Source organism: Anolis sagrei, chromosome 4, assembly GCF_037176765.1.
Source record: "Anolis sagrei isolate rAnoSag1 chromosome 4, rAnoSag1.mat, whole genome shotgun sequence".
In the NCBI taxonomy this organism is placed as follows: domain Eukaryota; kingdom Metazoa; phylum Chordata; class Lepidosauria; order Squamata; family Dactyloidae; genus Anolis; species Anolis sagrei.
Window position 1 is genome coordinate 186,130,422 of NC_090024.1, and position 17,904 is coordinate 186,148,325.

The following is a 17,904-nucleotide window of genomic DNA, read 5'->3' on the forward strand; positions in this document are numbered from 1 at the left end:
GCACCATATTCCTTTAAGGTTTAATGTTCTAAATATGGACATCTTTTATAAATCCAAGGGCCAATGTTATGCCTCTATGATCTTCTAGGAACTACACATTCTGTGAAAAATGTAACAATAAATAACCAGCCTTCAAACCTAGTCAAGCCTAGTGGTTCACCACTAGTTTTGAAAAAATTATATTTAAAAACATTGAGTAGTAGAAGGAGCTTGCAATCTATCTCAAAGGTGAAGTACTTCTCCAGGAAAGGAAGTTCATCCTTCGAAAGAAAAACTGGTCTAATTATAGCAGTCTGAGTCAATTCAAAAGACTTTAGTTTAGGAGTGGAATTTTGGAATGTTCTAAAATTTCTCTTTCAGGATATCTCTTCTACAAGAACAGGGAAACTGTCCTTTTAGCATTATACTAGTAGTGTCTGTGAACTGTGCAATATTTGCAGATGTTGTCACTATTATAGATACAACATGCCGCTTGCTTTCATTTGTTTCAGTTGTAAACCTAATCTCTGTTGCCACTGTCAGTCTTTGAATAGACCCATGGAAAGACTGCTCTCCACTTCAATGAAAATGTGGAAGAATAAATACTACTATAATCCTATCCATATTAATCTAGCAATAATTCCTCCTGAAATTAATGGAACTTAATTTTGTATAGACATGTATAGGATAACTCTAAGAAGTACATCAACTTAAGCCAACATTATTGCTCTCTGAAATATAATTCACATATTATTCCTGAGACAAAACAGATGTGTGGAAATGATATATGAAATGTGTCAAGAACACAATCTATCAAGGATAGTATCCAGCAGGTGCCCGTCAATGGACCTTGACCCATGTCATGATGTTATGGGTCTGATCACTTGGGTTTAGCATTTGAATTTAGGAATGAGGGTGCAAAAATGCATTTGCATGCGTGTGTACACTTTCAAGTCTCCTAATGATTATGGAAACCTCATTAATTTCATAGGGTTTTCTTAGGCAAGGAATAATTGGAGGTGATTTGCCAGTTCCTTCCTCTAATATAAAGCCCACAGCACCTGATATTCATTGGTGGTCTCCTGCAAATAAGACTGGCTAGAAAATGTCCTGGCATTCTAATCTAGCTGCATCTTTTTGTCCGCTGGCAGTTAATCTCATGAGAAGTACTTGGAAAACAGAGTCTGGTGTTCCAGCCATTAGACCTACTCATACGGAAAAGTGGGCCATGGAATACAGCAAGGAAGCAAACCATTAAAAAACATAACATTTCCGGCAATAAAAACCTAGAAGTGGAGCACTAATCATCAACTCCCTCTTGGGCTGAGGCATGAACTGCACCAGATTTCCCTGGTTTAAAAGCAGCTGGTCTTTCCAGCTGCCAAAATATGAAGAAAAAACATGCTACAAATCGAGACTTGTAAAAATAGAAAGTCAATTTGAATGTGGAAGAGTTGTTTGGGACAGATGAAGAATTTCAGAACTTGGAAAGCCATCAGAACACATGACTCATAGAAACTACCTTAATAATATTAAAGAAAGAAAGTCCATTACATGCTGCATTAAATAAAAATTCAATTACCATTAATTTAATTTGGTTGAGCAGCAGCAAATTATAAATCTAAACCTACGTAGCTATAAGCACTACCATTCCATGATGATGATGACGATGTGATATTTCAGTTATTCTGCCCCCAAACTGCAAAGGGTATGTGCTGGAAACAGGCCAGTAGCCAGGTAAGCTATTTTAACAAGATACTTACCTTATATACTCGAAGACAAGACAAGTTTTTCAGCCCTTTTGAGGGCTGTAACCCCCCCTCCCCCGCCCTTGGCTTATACTCGAGTATATAGGTAGAGTTAGACAGTCTTATCTTAAATTACAATTTTATGTATATATTCAAAACATTTAACCTCCTGATGCCTCAATTAATGTAATTTACTGTTATCTATATTTATTTTTGAAATTTACAAGTAGCTGCCCCATTTCCCACCCTCATCTTATACTCGAGTCAATAAGTTTTCCCAGTTTTTATGGTAAAAATTAGATGCCTTAGCTTATATTTGGGTCGGCTTATACTCAAGTATATATGGTACTCTATATGTTACCCGTAACCAGTTCTGGTAAGCACTTGGGCTTCTACTTTTTGGACTTGCTTAAGTTTTCATACAGGTTTCAAAGGTTACTCCACGTAGAATGGTTTACAGTAATCCAAATGTGATATAATCAAGGCACAAGTAATTATAGCCAGATCTGACACCTACAGTGATAGGTATAGAAAGCATGCTACATTTAACTGTACAAACATATTTGTTATTTATTTCCAGCATTTCTACCCTGTCCTTCTCAACCCTCGAATGGGGTCTCAGGATGACTTACACTTGGCAACAATTTGATGCCGCAACATTTAACAAGTGCAACAATATAACAACAATTTAAAGCAATAAATAGAACATAAAAACAATAAAAACAGTATTGTCAGCCATATCACAATTTCAGTCCAATCCCAAATCCAAAGTGCTGTTATACCTGCTGTCCAAAAGCCTGGTCCCAGAAACACAAGTTCTCACAAATTGTATCTATTCATCGAAGTGACCGATTTGGTTTTCTTTTCTTTTCTTTTTGGTTTTTGGAAAATGCCCATATCTTAGAAGGACTGCTAATATAAAGCTAAGATACAAATCAACAAGGAGGCCAACAGCATTCCCCCTAAGTAATCTTCAGCATCACTCCTGAACTTTTAGCATCACAAAGATGACCTGGAATTATGAAGAGGCTCAGACCAATGCAATTATTCTAGAAATACCTTTAAACTCTATGTTGCTGGAGGCCTTTGCAAACCTTATACTGTCACCGCTCTATATTTGCTGTGGTAAGAGGTGCAGGTAAGTCAGAAAACTGTGAATAAAAACCCACTATTTTTAAAACTGGGAGGACTTCTCTCTAGGAATCTCTATATCCTCCAGCATTACACTATGGTCAATGTCTGATGAAAGTTGACTACAGTAACACTGGAAAACCAGAGATAAGAACATTTTAATCAAATCTGCAAATAAGTAAATCCACAAATGTCAAACCAGCAAACGCAGAAGACCAAATGTCCATCAGTATATACACCACCATTACATCAATGACAGACTTGACTGAAAATTCAAAAATTCACAAAACCAATTATCACATTATGTTCAATATTTCCCACATGTATAATCTTGGGATTTAAAAAAACTGGGATTTGTTTGATGAGGCCCTTAAGCTCCTTAGGAGGGAATTCTGCATACCTCATGAAACTACAAATCCCACAATTCTACAGGATAGAGCCATGACAGCTAAAAGGGTGTTATAATTGCACATAATGAAAGAGATCTAAATGAAATGTTTTAAAGATGAGAGCATTTGTTTCTTCTTGTTCAAGGAAGTGAACAGTATTAAGAAAACTCTAAAATTACAACAGCAAAACAACAGACAGGAAACAATCAGAGACTTCTAATCACCTCTCAAGAAAAGATTGCCCCAGGCACTGCCAGGCCATCAAATGCTAATCGAGGTGGTCAGTTGAAACATTCACACCTAGCCCCAACAGACAAGAGTCCTTTGTCCCACCCTGGTCATTCCACAGATATATAAACCCATTTTCCTAGTTCCAACAGACCTCACTACCTCTGAGGATGATTGCCATAGATGCAGGCGAAACGTCAGGAGAGACTGCCTCTAGAACATGGCCATATAGCCCAAAAAAACCTACAACAACCCAGTGATACAATTATCTATTTTGCATTACAAAAGTAGTTTGAAATGGATTTCCCTTCCTGCCTTTCCCAGAATTTAGAAATCTAACATTAAAATCCAATGCAAACTGATTATATTAAATGGCCGGCGATTGTACTAAATTAAACATTTTTACTATAACAATTTCCCCCTTTTTTCTGTTTCCCCATTATGTTTTATGAGATTCACTAACAATTTGGAAGTTTAAACTGTCCTAGCTCCCCCAAGTGGCAGTATCAATTATTCAAGCATTTCTGGAGTACAAGATCAACATTATAAGCCTTTAAGCAGATCTGCTGGTTGTTACATTTTAACCAGTGTTTCTCACTGTTAATGCATCATTACAGATTGTGTATCAACTGTTCCTAGAAATAATGTAGCTCTCGGGGAGCGGAGTGACTGGGGCGAATAACAGGAAATGAATTCCCACACAGCATTTTGTGTGTGTATTACAACCCAAATAAAAATTATTTGTCCTTACTCAAAGTGCTTCTGCATTACGTTGTTGCACATGATTCCAATATATTCTAAAGTAATAATATTATACACATTATAAACAAACATAAGGTTGGTCTCATTAAGGCTTTTTTCGTGTCAGGAGCGGCTTGAGAAACTGCAAGTCGTTTCTGGTGTGAGAGAATTGGCCTTCTTCAAGGACGTTGCCCAGGGGATGCCCAGATGGTTTTTGATGTTTTACCATCCTTGTGGGAGGCTTCTCTCATGTCCCCATATGGGGAGCTGGAGCTGACAGAGGGAGCTCATCTGCACTCTCCCGGATTTGAACCTACGACCTGTCCATCTTCAGTCCTGCCGGCACAAGGGTTTAACCCACTGCACCACTGAGGATTCCCTTATTAAGGCTGATAATAAATCATTTCCCTCCCACTGTCGTCCCCCCTCCCAAATAACCACCAGTATCCACTTCTGCTGCAAATGTATGACACTGCCACACCATGCATGTATGTTTACTCAGCAGGAAGCCCTGCTGTATTTAGAGACACTACCTTATGTGTACACGGAATAGCACTACAAACTCCATGAGGCCAAAGGGGTGGTAAAATACAAACTAAAAATCTTCTTCTCAAAATCTAAAATCTATACTCTCCATTCCAGTTTTGAAGAGCTGTATGAAGTTGATATATGAACAGCATGGTTGTTGGTTGAGACCATTTTTGCTACCCTTTTCCAGATCTCACTTCAGGACAAGCAAGTAACTAGGAGAGGGATGCGTAAAGTCACTTAATTTGTTGACTAATGCTCGGATATCTGTATCAACAAAGCTGGCACTTATTAGATAGAACACTGTATTAACCTGAAATAGGAAATACATTTTCTGGTTTGACAGGGTAATAAATATTCATGCTATGATAATGAAGCAAAATGTGGAGTTTAATTTAGTTAAAGAACATGGAATGAGAATGTAAAATCATCCAGGAAGGTTGGAAACTATAGTAATCAGGGGAAAGGTTTTTTTAACCTGATTGCTAGGATTTAAAGTGTTATGAACACTGAGCAACATGTGCCTAGGTGCTTTTCACCATCTCCCAACAGAATTTCCAAACAGGTGACTTCCAATAAAACTAGAAGAGTCTCCAGATAGGTAATCTCTCATTGGATATAACTTAAACTGTATGTTAACTGATTCATGCAATCATTGCATGGTTGATTTAGAACGTATTACTCAGGTGAGCCCATTTTAATCGTATATAAATATTCAATTTATTTAAATAAATTGAATATTTTGAATATATTATGAATATATTATTGAATATATTATGAATAATACACAAAACATAGAGATGCAAAAACTCATTGTACATTTGGAAGTAAAACGTATGAACTGACTATTCATATAGGATTTTGATAGACGTGTAAATAAGGGATTACCTATCTGGAGAGTCCTCTAGATAGGTAATCTCTTATTTTATTTCTTGAATGACTAAAGCAGAAATGGGAAACTTGTGGCTCTGCAGATGTTCTTGGACTACAACTATCCTTATTCTTCATTATTGCCTATGCATACTATAAGCTGATGAAAAGCCACAGCTACCCCTGTTTTTGATAAATCTATTCTAGATATAATATATAGGATATTGTAACTTTGTACTTTCACATAACTGTCACCATATTACTATAAATCCCCATCCCCAAAATGTTCCCATAGGTAAAGGAAATGGTTTCCCCCTGATATTAAGTCCAGTCGTGTCCGACTCTGGGGGTTGGTGCTCATTTTCATTTCTAAGTTGAAGAGCCGGCATTGTCCGTAGACACCTCCAAGGTCATGTGGCCAGCATGACTGCATGAAGCGTTGTTACCTTCCCACTGGAGTGGTACCTATTGATCTACTCACATTTGCATGTTTTAGAACTGCTAGGTTGGCAAAAGCTGGGGCTAACAGCAAGAGCTCATGCTGCTCCCCGGATTCAAACCTGTGACCTTTCGATCAGCAAGTTCAGAAGCTCAGTGCTTTAACCCACTGTGCCACCTGGGGCTCCAATATGTTCCCATGCATCAAGCTTCTTATTTCCAGATATTTATTTCCTTTCCTACATATGGAAACAAATTCCTGCACTGGGAAACACCCGAATGTTTAACCTTGTCCTAAAAAATGCTGGCCCTCTCTCTACAATTGACTTACTGTAATGACCAATGTTTTGCTATTAATCAATCAATTACAACCTGCCCAAGCGAGAAAAGGCATCATTTGGAAGCAAATAGATTGAATAGTTCAATAGAACCATTTTTATTCAATTTAGATGCACACTAAACCTTATACAACCACCCCTTCATATGAAAAGTGGCAGAACTGATGAAGAAAATCTCTGTCAATACTAACAGTAAATACATGAACAAGTTGTCTAAGCTTTTACCTCCCTTTCTGACTCATAGAAGACTTATGCAACCTTGTTATTAAAACTCACTTTGTTACACAGAATAAGGCTGATATTCATCAGTTCTGCCATTTGATTTATTGATGTTTTTCTATTAACATGATTCCCAGGGATTACTGAGCCGCCAATGCTGAAACCTTGAAGAAGAGCTGTTGCTTAGGAGCTCAGTTGTATACATTTATTATCTTCCATAGGGAGAGTGGCTTTTTAAACACATATACACACAATGTACAAAACAATTTGCCCTCTGTAGGTGAAATCCAAAAGAAACATATAGGCCTAATTCTTCCATTTTATAGAGAAAAAAATCAGAATCAGAATGATCGCTTTCAATGTCTAATTGATCCAAACTATTCACACATTAAGAAAACTACCCATATACTGTATACTGTGTAAAAGTTGAAGGAGAAACCTCCAGCCAGGCCCTTAGCCAGAATATTGATTCCGGGGGAGGGGGGGGCTGAGTTTGATTTGGGGGGAGGGGCTGAGGATCTATCCTAGCAAACCTTTTGTATCGTTATCCCAATACCCCATGCATATGGGATATATTGAGCATGGTGATCAAATCATGATATGAAAAAACATAACAGTTTAAATAATGTACCAGTAAGGCTTTCTCGCAGACCACCTTGAGAATTGGGGGGGGGGGGGCTGAAGCCCCTCAAGCCGCCCCCCCCCCCCCCGGCTAAATGCCTGCCTCTAGCATTCAAAAAGGCCAGAACATGCATCTATTAGAACCTAAATTTTAGTTTCTCCCAAGATGCACAAAACTTTCACCCTTCACCACATAGCTCCTTTTTTAAAATAAGAGTTAATATACACTCCTCCCATTGACCAATTGATAAGTTGACCCAGGTTTTGGGGGTCGATTTGTTGACTATATAGAGTTGAGTATAAAGGGGTATCTCCTTTGCACATTCACTGTCTAGCACTGAATATTAATTTAGTCATATATATATACTGATCTAATCAAACAACTTAAGACATATAATAAATTAATTAAGTGATATAACCTTGCAATTAGGTGAATGTGTGACTGCTTGGAAATTGACCACTGGCTCTGAAAATCAGTCCAAACAATTGACACCACAACATAAAATCGGTTGCAGGATTTCATTAACTTTCAAAAGAGCAGAACTTGAAGACACTGTTTATGGGATAGTTAGTGATAGTGCCACACAGTGGTCCATTTCATGCACTGGAAGAAGCCAGACTTCTGGAGATCCTTTGCTTATTGTGACTGAGCAATCATCCTTTGCTTATTGTGACTGAGCAATCATGCAGTGCAAGCAGCCCAAACACACCTGACAGGAAGATTTGCGAAACAAACCATGGGCTCTCAGTGTGTAAGGACGCCTGGACTAAGCAGCAGCAATCACGAACTCTATTTGATTCTAAGAAGCAAAATGCTAAAGTCAGCCTATCAGTATAGGATAAGCCTAGTCCTGATTACATCTACATGTAAAATTAATGCAGTTTGACACTTTAACTACTATGACTCAAAACTATGGAATACTGGGATGTATAGTTAGGTGTCAGCACTCTGTCAGAGGGGGTTTAAAGTCCTTGTAAAACCACAACTCCCAGAATACCACAGCACTGAGCCATGTCAGTTAAGAGCCATGGCAGTCAAACTGCATTTATTCTACAGTGCCCTCCTAGTTAGCCTGGAATGATATAAAGTGCAAAGGAGGTTTATAAAGCTGCAAAGAAATTCCAAAGAGATTATTTGAAGACTCTCAAAGTTTAGTAAGAATATTAATACCATATTCATTAATAGATGTGTAGGGGATTCCTGCCCTGGCATACCGACTTTGAAATATTACCTTAATAATTGGAAAAAAATACACATTTGTGATTCATAAAATCACAAAATAATGAAGGAACTGTCCTGCTCATCATCATTCAGATCTCAGTAATATTACAAATACCTATCTGAATTCCATGTCATGTATAATTCTGAAACTTGTTGAAGCATTCCAGTTGCAGAGGATGCTGTGTGAAAGCCTATGAAACATCACTCCAAATATATACAGATATCATCACACCAGATGCATACCTCAGCTAATGGAATACTTGTCTTTCTGGACATTACTTTGATTTCTGAGCAGAATTCAAAGTTCTGGTTATAGCCCTGAAATCTTTTTTCAGTTTGGATCCAAACTAAATGACTATATCTACTTCAATGAGCCTGCCCAAGTTTTAGGATTTTCAATGAAGGGCTCTCTGTCCTATTATTATCACAGGCCCATTTGATGAATGGAAAGGAGACAATCTTCTCAATAGTTGCTGCCAACCTGTGGAACTCTCTTCCACATGATTGTCAGTTGACCCCTTTCCTGATGTTTGTCTGCCAGCAGGAAATACTTATTGCAGGAGATAGGGTTTTTAACAGTTTGGTGAGCCACTGCGGCACAAAGGGCTAAATTCTTGTGCCTGCTGACCTAAAGGTAGGCGGTTCAAATCCATGAAATGGGATGTGTTTCCATCTGTCAGCTCAAGCTTCCCTTGCGGGGACATGAGAGAAGCCTCCCACAGGATGGTAAAACATCTGGGCATGTCTCGGGCAATGTCCTTGCAGACAGACAATTCTCTCACACCAAAAGCAACTTGCAGTTTTTCAAGTCGCTTCTGACACAATAAAATGGAAGAAGTGCAGCTACAGCATTTGGAAGAGAACTGGCCCAAGATATTTTGCTATCTGAACAACAAATAATGGGCATCCCCCCGCCCCAAAAAAACAAATATCAGTCCATGACAAGATGTGTAATACTTAAATTCAATATAACTGTTCTGACCCAGGAGAGAGGGAGCTCACCAAACTCACACCTTCCTAAGTAGAAGATAAGTAAAGTAAGAATAAATTGAAAAATGAATTTCTGTCCTTTCCTAACACCAAAAGTACACTTCTTGGGGTAGCCACACCACTCTCCCATTTAGGAGTAGGGTTTCACTGGTGGGAAGGCAGTTATTAAGAACTGTGAATGTTTCAGTGAGAGAGATCCTAGGCAAATAAGGAAGTAAGCACTACAATCAACACAGGCATTAGACAATTGTGTGGGAAACCACAAGAGGCGGACATATTGTACTCTCTGGGGGCTGCTTCCAAGAAACACAGGCCACCACATTTCCAGTTGCAAAAGAGTAACCTTAATGTTGCTGTTAGACAGTGCAAGGTGCTTCCCTGTCTCAAAAATACCATTAACAATTTGGCAATTATCTTTGAACTTCACTACTTGGAAGGAGTAACACTAAGTGCTACTGGTTTTTCCTTCATTTTAGCTGAAACTGTAGTCTGGTCTCGTCCACAGTAAGATCCACTATCCTGGATCTAAGGCATGATAAAAACAATTCATGTGGTCCTCCAGATGCTGGTGGATTGCAACTTCCAACAATCCTCTCTGTGTTGTCTAAGGCCGCTGGTATTTGTAGTCCAATAACCTTGAAAGGTCTACATCTGAGTAAAACAAGACCAAGGGTTGTTTCCTTATGTATAGCTTAAACATCGTAAGAACTATGAAACATATGAGCTTCTGCATCTAAAGCCTGAGTTACTGGGGTCTACCCTTAAATGATATATGACTAAAACTCATAAAATCGCATGTAGGATACTGACCAAAACAGAAGCAAAAAATTCCATTTCATATACAATGCCACAACTGGAAAGAAGCAACCAACTAAATTGAACACAGCATATTATTTGAGAACACAGAAATACTGAACCACTCTAAAAACTACCATGTTTGATTACACAGAGAAGCCATTTAAATCTACAAGCATGTGGACAATTTCAACAGAAAGGAGGAAACTATGAAAATGAACAAAATCTAGCTTTTAAAAAACTCTAAAATCAGGACAGTAAATAAAGGGCAACACCCAAAAAGCAGGGGAATTCCAGACAAGAATCGATCAGGGCCAAATAACACCTCACAACAAATGATCCCCCAGACAACAACCAGCCAGGCATTGAAACTGCAAGGCCATTCAATGGTAATCAAGGTGGCTATTTGCAACATGAACACCTGCCTCAAGCAGACAAGAGTTTTTTCTCCCACCCTGGATCTCATTCCACAGATATTTAAACATCACTTACTTAGTTTCCAACAGACCCCTCAACCTCTGAGGATGCCTGCCATAGATGTGGGTTAAATGTCAGGAGAGAATGCTTCTAGAACATGGTCATACAGCCCGGAAAACTCACAGCAACCCAACCAACTAAATTTTTAAAGAACCTAATTGAAAACTACTGTAATCACATAAATTTCAAATCAACACACTGTTTTTATTTATTCATTCAAGGAAATATCTAATGTTTCAAGTTGACATGACTGTTAGTATACCAGTATTCAAAAGAGGGCTATACAGTTTAGTAGAACTTGCAGGCAAATTATATCATCTATTCTTACAAGTTTGGGTTTCCTTTATTCATTACAGCAACCACCACAGAACTCATTGGGACACTCTCAGAAAAAGGCACCTTATAGGACAGACACAGCAAGGAGAAGAAAATCCCAGAAATATCATTTAATACCAAACTCCACTCTATCGGTCTTTATCCTGTCCTTGCTTAACTTGTGCAGAAATAACTGAAAAGGAACTTAACATAAAACAGCACTCTTATCCCTATAAAGTTTGCAACAAAACCTTTTGGCAATTTAATTAAAAGTGAAATACATTCTTATTCATTTGTATACTATTTAGCACTTCTGAAAGATGGGCATTAGTTTCCAAGAATGATTCCTAGGAAGTTGCATCCCGACACAGATTTTTTAAAAGTCACATTAACAATGCAGCTATAGACCCTTAATAACCCACGTTATCAGTAAACCTACTGGTTTTATAGTACCTCCAACAAACGAACAATGAGAATCAAAATAAATAGGAGCTGCAGTGGCACAATGGGTTAAACCCTTGTGCCAGCTGAACTGCTGACTTGAAAGTTGGTGGTCTGAATCTGTGAGACAGGGTAAGCTCCCATCTGTCAGCCCCAGCTTCCCATACGGCAGTGGTTCTCAACCTGTGGGTCCCCAGATGTTTTGGTTTTCAACTCCCAGAAATCCTAACAGCTGGTAAACTGGCTGGGATTTCTGAGAGTTATAGGGCAAAACACCTGGGGACCCACAGGTTGAGAACCACAGCCATTGGGGACTTAAGAGAAACCTCCCATAGGATGGTAACACATCCTGGCATCCCCTGGGCAACGTCTCTGCAGATGGCCAATTCTCTCACACCAGAAGCGACTTGCAGTTACCACAAGTCATTTCTGACACGATAAAAAAAATCAAAATAAATAAATACATAGAAAGAGCAAGAACCTAGCTGCAATAAAGCATACATCTGGCAATGTGCCATTTGTGCCAATAAAGTTCAGAGGTTTATTTTCACATTTCAGGAACAATTCAGTGGGATTTTTTTTCTGTATAAGTCCCATGAAAATAAATAAGAGCTGCATAAGAACACAAATGTGTTCTCAACAACCATACCACACTGCCTCCCACAGATGCTCTCTTCTTGATAGTGCTTTGATTAGTAGGGCTTCAGCAGGAAAACTTTCCAAAGGATTAAGAGTTTCCTCTTTTTCTAGGGAGGCTCCATGACTTTTGGCAAAGTGTAGACTATCAAGAAAGTATGTATGTGGGGGGCACGATGCCTTGCAAGATATGAAAAATTGTCATCATACAGCTTCTGTAGACTACTTTTGTTCTATTTTGAAGAACAACAAATGCAAACTTGTGAAGGCAATGTTCAGGCTGTGCATTCCTCTATACATTATGTGTGGAAAATGCCCCTTGGTGAATATTACAGCTTCATCAACAGGAATAAAGATAAAAATATTTTTTGTTATCTTTCTATTAAGTATGAAAGGACAAGTGGACTAACATACCCTAAAGCAGAGCTGTGTGTCGCATCAATGCAAAATGAGAAACCTCTGAATCGATGTGAAATAAGCAATAAATCATATATTTAAATTATATACAAATAAATTATATACAAATTGTAATACATTTCGTTATTACAATTTGTTTATTTGTTTATTTATTTCATGCCAGGAGCTGTTTTAGAAACTTCAAGTCGCTTCTGGTGTGTAAAAATTGGCCGACTGCAAAGACGATGTCCAGGGGATGTCCAGATGTTTGATGTTTTGACCATCCTGCCCATATCTGTTACATCTCTTATATTGTTTGTATAATCATCATCATCATCATCTTCATTTATAGGCCATCCTATCTCCCTGTAGGGACTCAGGGTGGCTTCCAAGCAAAAAGGCAACATTCAATGCCTGGTAATGAACAAACACAATCCAAAAACAGTACAAAGTAGCATCATTACAAACTAATAAATTATTAAGCAAAAATATAAAATTATTAATAAAATAAGATAATTATCTAAACAAACATATAAGGTCCAGAAAAGCCAGCACTACTGAAATGCTTAAAATAAGTCACATTATTTAGCAGCCTGCAGGGTTGAGGTAAAATTGCCAAAAACTGAATTACTGTGTTGCAAAATGACGCGTGTCTAAAAACTGTCTCCAACAGGAAGTGCCTGGAAAGCTCTGCCCTAAAGGGTTCCAGATTCTGGAGGATTTTGGAAGCTAAGCAGGGCCAGCCCTGGTCAATATTTGGATGGGAGACCAAAAATGGAGGCTACATTTCAGAGGAAAGACTGTGAAAAGTATTCTTCGCGGAAGACATTGTTGGGGTCACCAAAAATTTACAGGCGGCTTGAGAGCACAGATGCAACAGAAGAACAATAATTGTATGGACAATCCCTGAGTTACAAAGGACGCCTAGTTAAGAACAGAGGTGAGACAACAGGAAGTGAGAGAAATCTACCCCTTGGAAGGGAAAATCACTCTTGGAAGAGTTATCCTGGGGAAAAGGAGTCTCAATTGAAGCTTTATCACCAATCCCTGTTTCAACAACAAACCAATTTTTCAATAATAATAATACTTTATTTGTATACTGCCCAAAGCTTATAGACCAGGCATGGGCAAACTTCGCCCCTCCCTCCAGGTGTTTTGGACTCCAACTCCCACCATTCCTCACAGCCTCAGGCCCTCACAGCCTCAGGAAGGGGCCTGAGGCTGTGAGGAATGGTAGGAGTTGGAGTCCAAAACTCCTGGAGGGCTCATGTTTGCCCAAGCCTTGTCTAGACAGACATACAGACAGACTGGAGTTACACTTACAAATGTAAATAAATCCGACTTACATACAAATTCAACTTAAGAACAAACCTACAGGACCTATCTTATCCGTAACTTGGGGACTACCTGTATGACATCAAGAAGTGTTATACATTGACCCACAAACTACAAAAGATGTATTTCCCAAGGCTTTAATGGCCAGAATCACCGGGTTTCTGTGAGTTTTCCAGGCTGTATGGCCATGTTCCAGAAGCATACTTTCCTGACGTTTTGCCTGCATCTATAGCAGGCATCCTCAGAGGTTGTGAGGTCTGCTTGGGAAGCCCACGGAGTTAGCTGACGGCGGGTTTGAATGGGGAAAACAAAACGCCTCTTTTCCCTCCAATAAACAAACCAACCAACCTCTGGTTGCTATCTTTTCAATTTCCTGACAATATGAAGAAGGGGGGGGGGGGGGGGAGAGAGAAAGTAATATGAGATCTGAAATTCCCTCAAAAGGAGGGGAGAAAAGCCTGTTATTCTCCACCTCCTCCTTACATAATGAAGATGAGGCACCAAGAGGAGAGAGAGAGGAAGAGAGAGGACGGCTCATCACAACATCATTAACTTTGGGTTTTTGTGAGTTTTCCGGGCTGTGTGGCCATGTCCCAGAAGCATTCTCTCCTCACGTTTCGCCTGCATCTATGACAGGCATCCTCAGAGGTTGTGAGGTTTGTTGGAAACTAGGAAAATGGGGTTTAAATATCCGTGGAAGGTCCAAGGTGGGAGAAAGAACTCTTGTCTGTTAGAGGGAGATGTGAATGTTTCAATTAGAATAATACAAGTTGGAAGAGAGCACATGGGCCATCTAGGAGGGCGACTAAAATGATCAAGGGTCTGGAGAACAAGCCCTATGAGGAGCGGCTTAAAGAGCCAGGCATGTTTAGCCTGCAGAAGAGAAGACCAAGAGAAGACATGATAGCCATGTATAAATATGTGAGACTAATTCATAGGGAGGAGGGAGCAAGCTTGTTTTCTGCTGCCCTGGAGACTAGGATGCGGAACAATGGCTTCAAACTACAAGAAAGGAGATTCCACCTGAACATTATGAAGAACTTCCTGGCTGTGAGAGCTGTTCAGCAGTGGAACTCTCTGCCCTGGAGTGTGGTAGAAGCTCCTTCTTTGGAAGCTTTTAAACAGAAGCTGGGTGGCCATCTGTTGGGGGTGCTCTGAATGCAATTTTCCTGCTTCTTGGCAGGGTGTTGGACTGGATGGTCCACGAGGTCTCTTCCAACTCTATAATTCTATTATTCAATCCACTTTTTCCAACCCTGACAGATGGTCATCCAGCCTCTGTTTAAAAGCCTCCAATGAAGGAGCGTCCACTACACTCCAAGGCAAAGAGTTCCACTATTGAACAGCTCATACCGCCAGAATGTTCTTCCTAATGTTCAGGTGGAATCTCCTCTGCTGTAATTTGAACCCATTACTCCGAGTCCTAGTTTCCAGGGCAGAAGATAGGAAGCCTACTCCCTCTTCCTTATGGCACTCTTTCACATATTTATACATGGCTACTATCTCCTCTCAGCCTTCTCTTCTGCAGGCTAAACATTCCCTAGCTCTTCAAGACACTCCTCATAGGGATTCATAGTCTCCAGGCCTTTGATCATTGGCCACCTTGATTAACATTGAATGGCCTAGCAGTTTCAAGTTCTGGCTTCTTACTGCCTGAGAGAAAAGTCAGGAGCCCCTGGTGGTACAGTGCCGGCAGGACTGAAGACCGACAGGTCACAGGTTCGAATCCGGGGAGAGCGCGGATGAGCTCCCTCTGTCAGCTCTGGCTTCCCATGCAGGGACATGAGAGAAGCCTCCCACAAAGGATGGTCAAGCATCAAAACATCCTGGCATCACCTGGGCAATGTCCTTGCAGGCGGCCAATTCTCTCACACCAGAAGCGACTTGCAGTTTCTCAAGTCACCAAAACAAGAGAGAGAAACGACAGAAGAGAATGCTTCTGGAATATGGCCATACAGCCTGGAAAACTCACAACAAGCTTCGACAAGACATCATTAACTTTTCCCTCCGTGGTAAACGTGGAGTTTGTACAATGGGAAGAACAGAAAACACACGGAGTACAGAACACAACAACACATGCAAAGCAGGAAGGGGAAGAAGCAGAGATGGATCTGGGTTGTAGAAGTTTTCCGGACTGTCTGGCTATGCTCCAGAAGCATTCTCTCCTGACGTTTCGCCTGCATCTATGGCAGGCATCCTCCGAGAGGTTGTGAGGTCTCAGGAGCGAACATGGCCATACAGCCCGAAAAACTTACAGCAACCCAGCGATTCCGGCCATGAAAGCCTTCGACAATGCAGAGATGGATCTATTATCCCAAGCGTAGTATGGTATCACATTTCCCCCTCCAGTTCCAGCCTTGCTCCCCCTTTCCTCAGCCTACGAGCAGCGTCTCCTCCTCACTCACAGCGATAGCAATGCTTCCCTACGACGCCTCTTGGAAGAGTTATGGATGGGCTGATACCGCGAGGGGGGAAGGCGCTCTCTGGGCACAAGGTGGGCCCCCTCCCCTTGGGAACCAGCGCGCCTCTTCCTCTCCACGGAGCCGGGAAGGCAGCCAATGGCCCACGGGTACCTGCTCCTCGCCCCGCCGCTCCTCCTCCTCCCTCTGTGGCTCCTGCCGAGAATGACACCCGCTACCGGCGCTGGCCGCCAGTCCCCCCCGGGTGAAGCCCCGCCTCGCGCTCCCATTGGCCCCCGCCCCTGTCCGTCCGGGTACCGCTTCCCCGCCATTGGCCGCTTCTCCTTTTGTGTGTGTTTGTGTGAAAACATGGCACCGCCTTCCTTTTTTCACAACCCGCTGCCTGAGGGAAGGGGTCCCAACTTGTCTCTGGAGTGGGATAGAACTCGCGTGTCACTTACTCGGTGCAAAATGAAGACACGTGTCCTCTCCCCTGCGCCTCACATCCTTTATAACACTGTGGAAAGCATTCTGGTGTCAAACTGCCTCCATTCTACAGTGTAGATGCAGCCTCAGTCTGCATCCATCCGTGTTGACTTTATTATACTCCTTTGCAGTTACTTGCCCTGGCTCAGTGCTATGAGCTGTAGTTTTACAAGGTCCTCAGCCTTCTCTACAGGTGCCCGACCAATCTATAACTCCCAGTATTCCATAGCACTCAGTAATGTATCAAAGTGTGCTAATTCTACAGTGCAGATGCCACCTCAATCTGCATAATCCATGTTGACTTTATTGTACTGTTATGCAGTTAATTGCCCTGGCTCAGTGCTATGAGCTGTAGTTTTACATGGTCTTCAGCTTTCTCTACTGGTGCCTCACCAAACTACAAATCCAAGCAGGCATGTAGCCAGGGGGAGGGGGGCTTGAGGGGCTTCAGCCCCCCCCCCCCCCCCGAAATTCTCATGGTGGTTCACGAAAAGGCCTTACTGGTGCATTATTTAAACTGTTATGTTTATTCATATCACGATCTGATCACCATGCTCAATATATCCCATATGCATGGGGGTATTGGGGTAATGATGCAAAAGGTTTGCTAGGTTAGACCCTCTTTCACTCAGACTCAGCCCCCCCCCAAACTCAGCCCCCCCTGAAACCCCCCCTGAAAAAAATTCAGCCCCCCCCCCAAACGAAATCCTGGCTACGGGCCTGACTCCAAGTATTCCATAGCACTCAATAAAGTGATTTCAAAGAGTGTTAATTCTACAGTGTAGATGCCACCTCAATCTGCATAATCCATGTTGACTTTATTATACAGTTATGCAGTTAATTACCCTGGCTCAGTGCTATGAGTTGTAGTTTTACAAGGTCTTCATCTTTCTCTACTAGTGCCTCACCAAACTACAACTCCCAGTATTCCATAGCACTCAGTAAAGTGGTTTCAAAGTGTATTGGTTCTACAGTGTAGATGGCTCAGTGCTATGAGTTGTAGTTTTACAAGGTCTTTAGGCTTTCTCTACTGGTGTCTCACCAAACACCCAGTATTCCATAGCACTCAGCCATGTGGTATCAAAGTGTGTTAACTCTACAGTGTAGATGTCACATCAATCTGCAGCCATCCATGTTGACTTTATTATACTGTTATGCAGTTAATTGCCCTAGCTCAATTCT

At 40.9% G+C, this 17,904-nt stretch overlaps 1 protein-coding gene across 3 annotated transcripts in view; it reads right to left on the reverse strand.

Moving 5' to 3' along the window:
- Positions 1-16,476, reverse strand: part of FKBP5 (FKBP prolyl isomerase 5) — a 68,256-nt gene extending 51,780 nt beyond the window's left edge. For 2 of the 3 annotated variants that reach the window (XM_060773191.2, XM_060773189.2), the window contains exon 1: positions 16,243-16,470. The gene's annotated coding sequence lies outside the window, so the exon portion shown is untranslated. Of the gene's footprint in view, positions 1-16,242 lie in introns of all 3 variants that reach the window. The other variant, XM_060773190.2, reaches the window with a different exon arrangement.
- Positions 16,477-17,904: the final 1,428 nt, after the last annotated feature.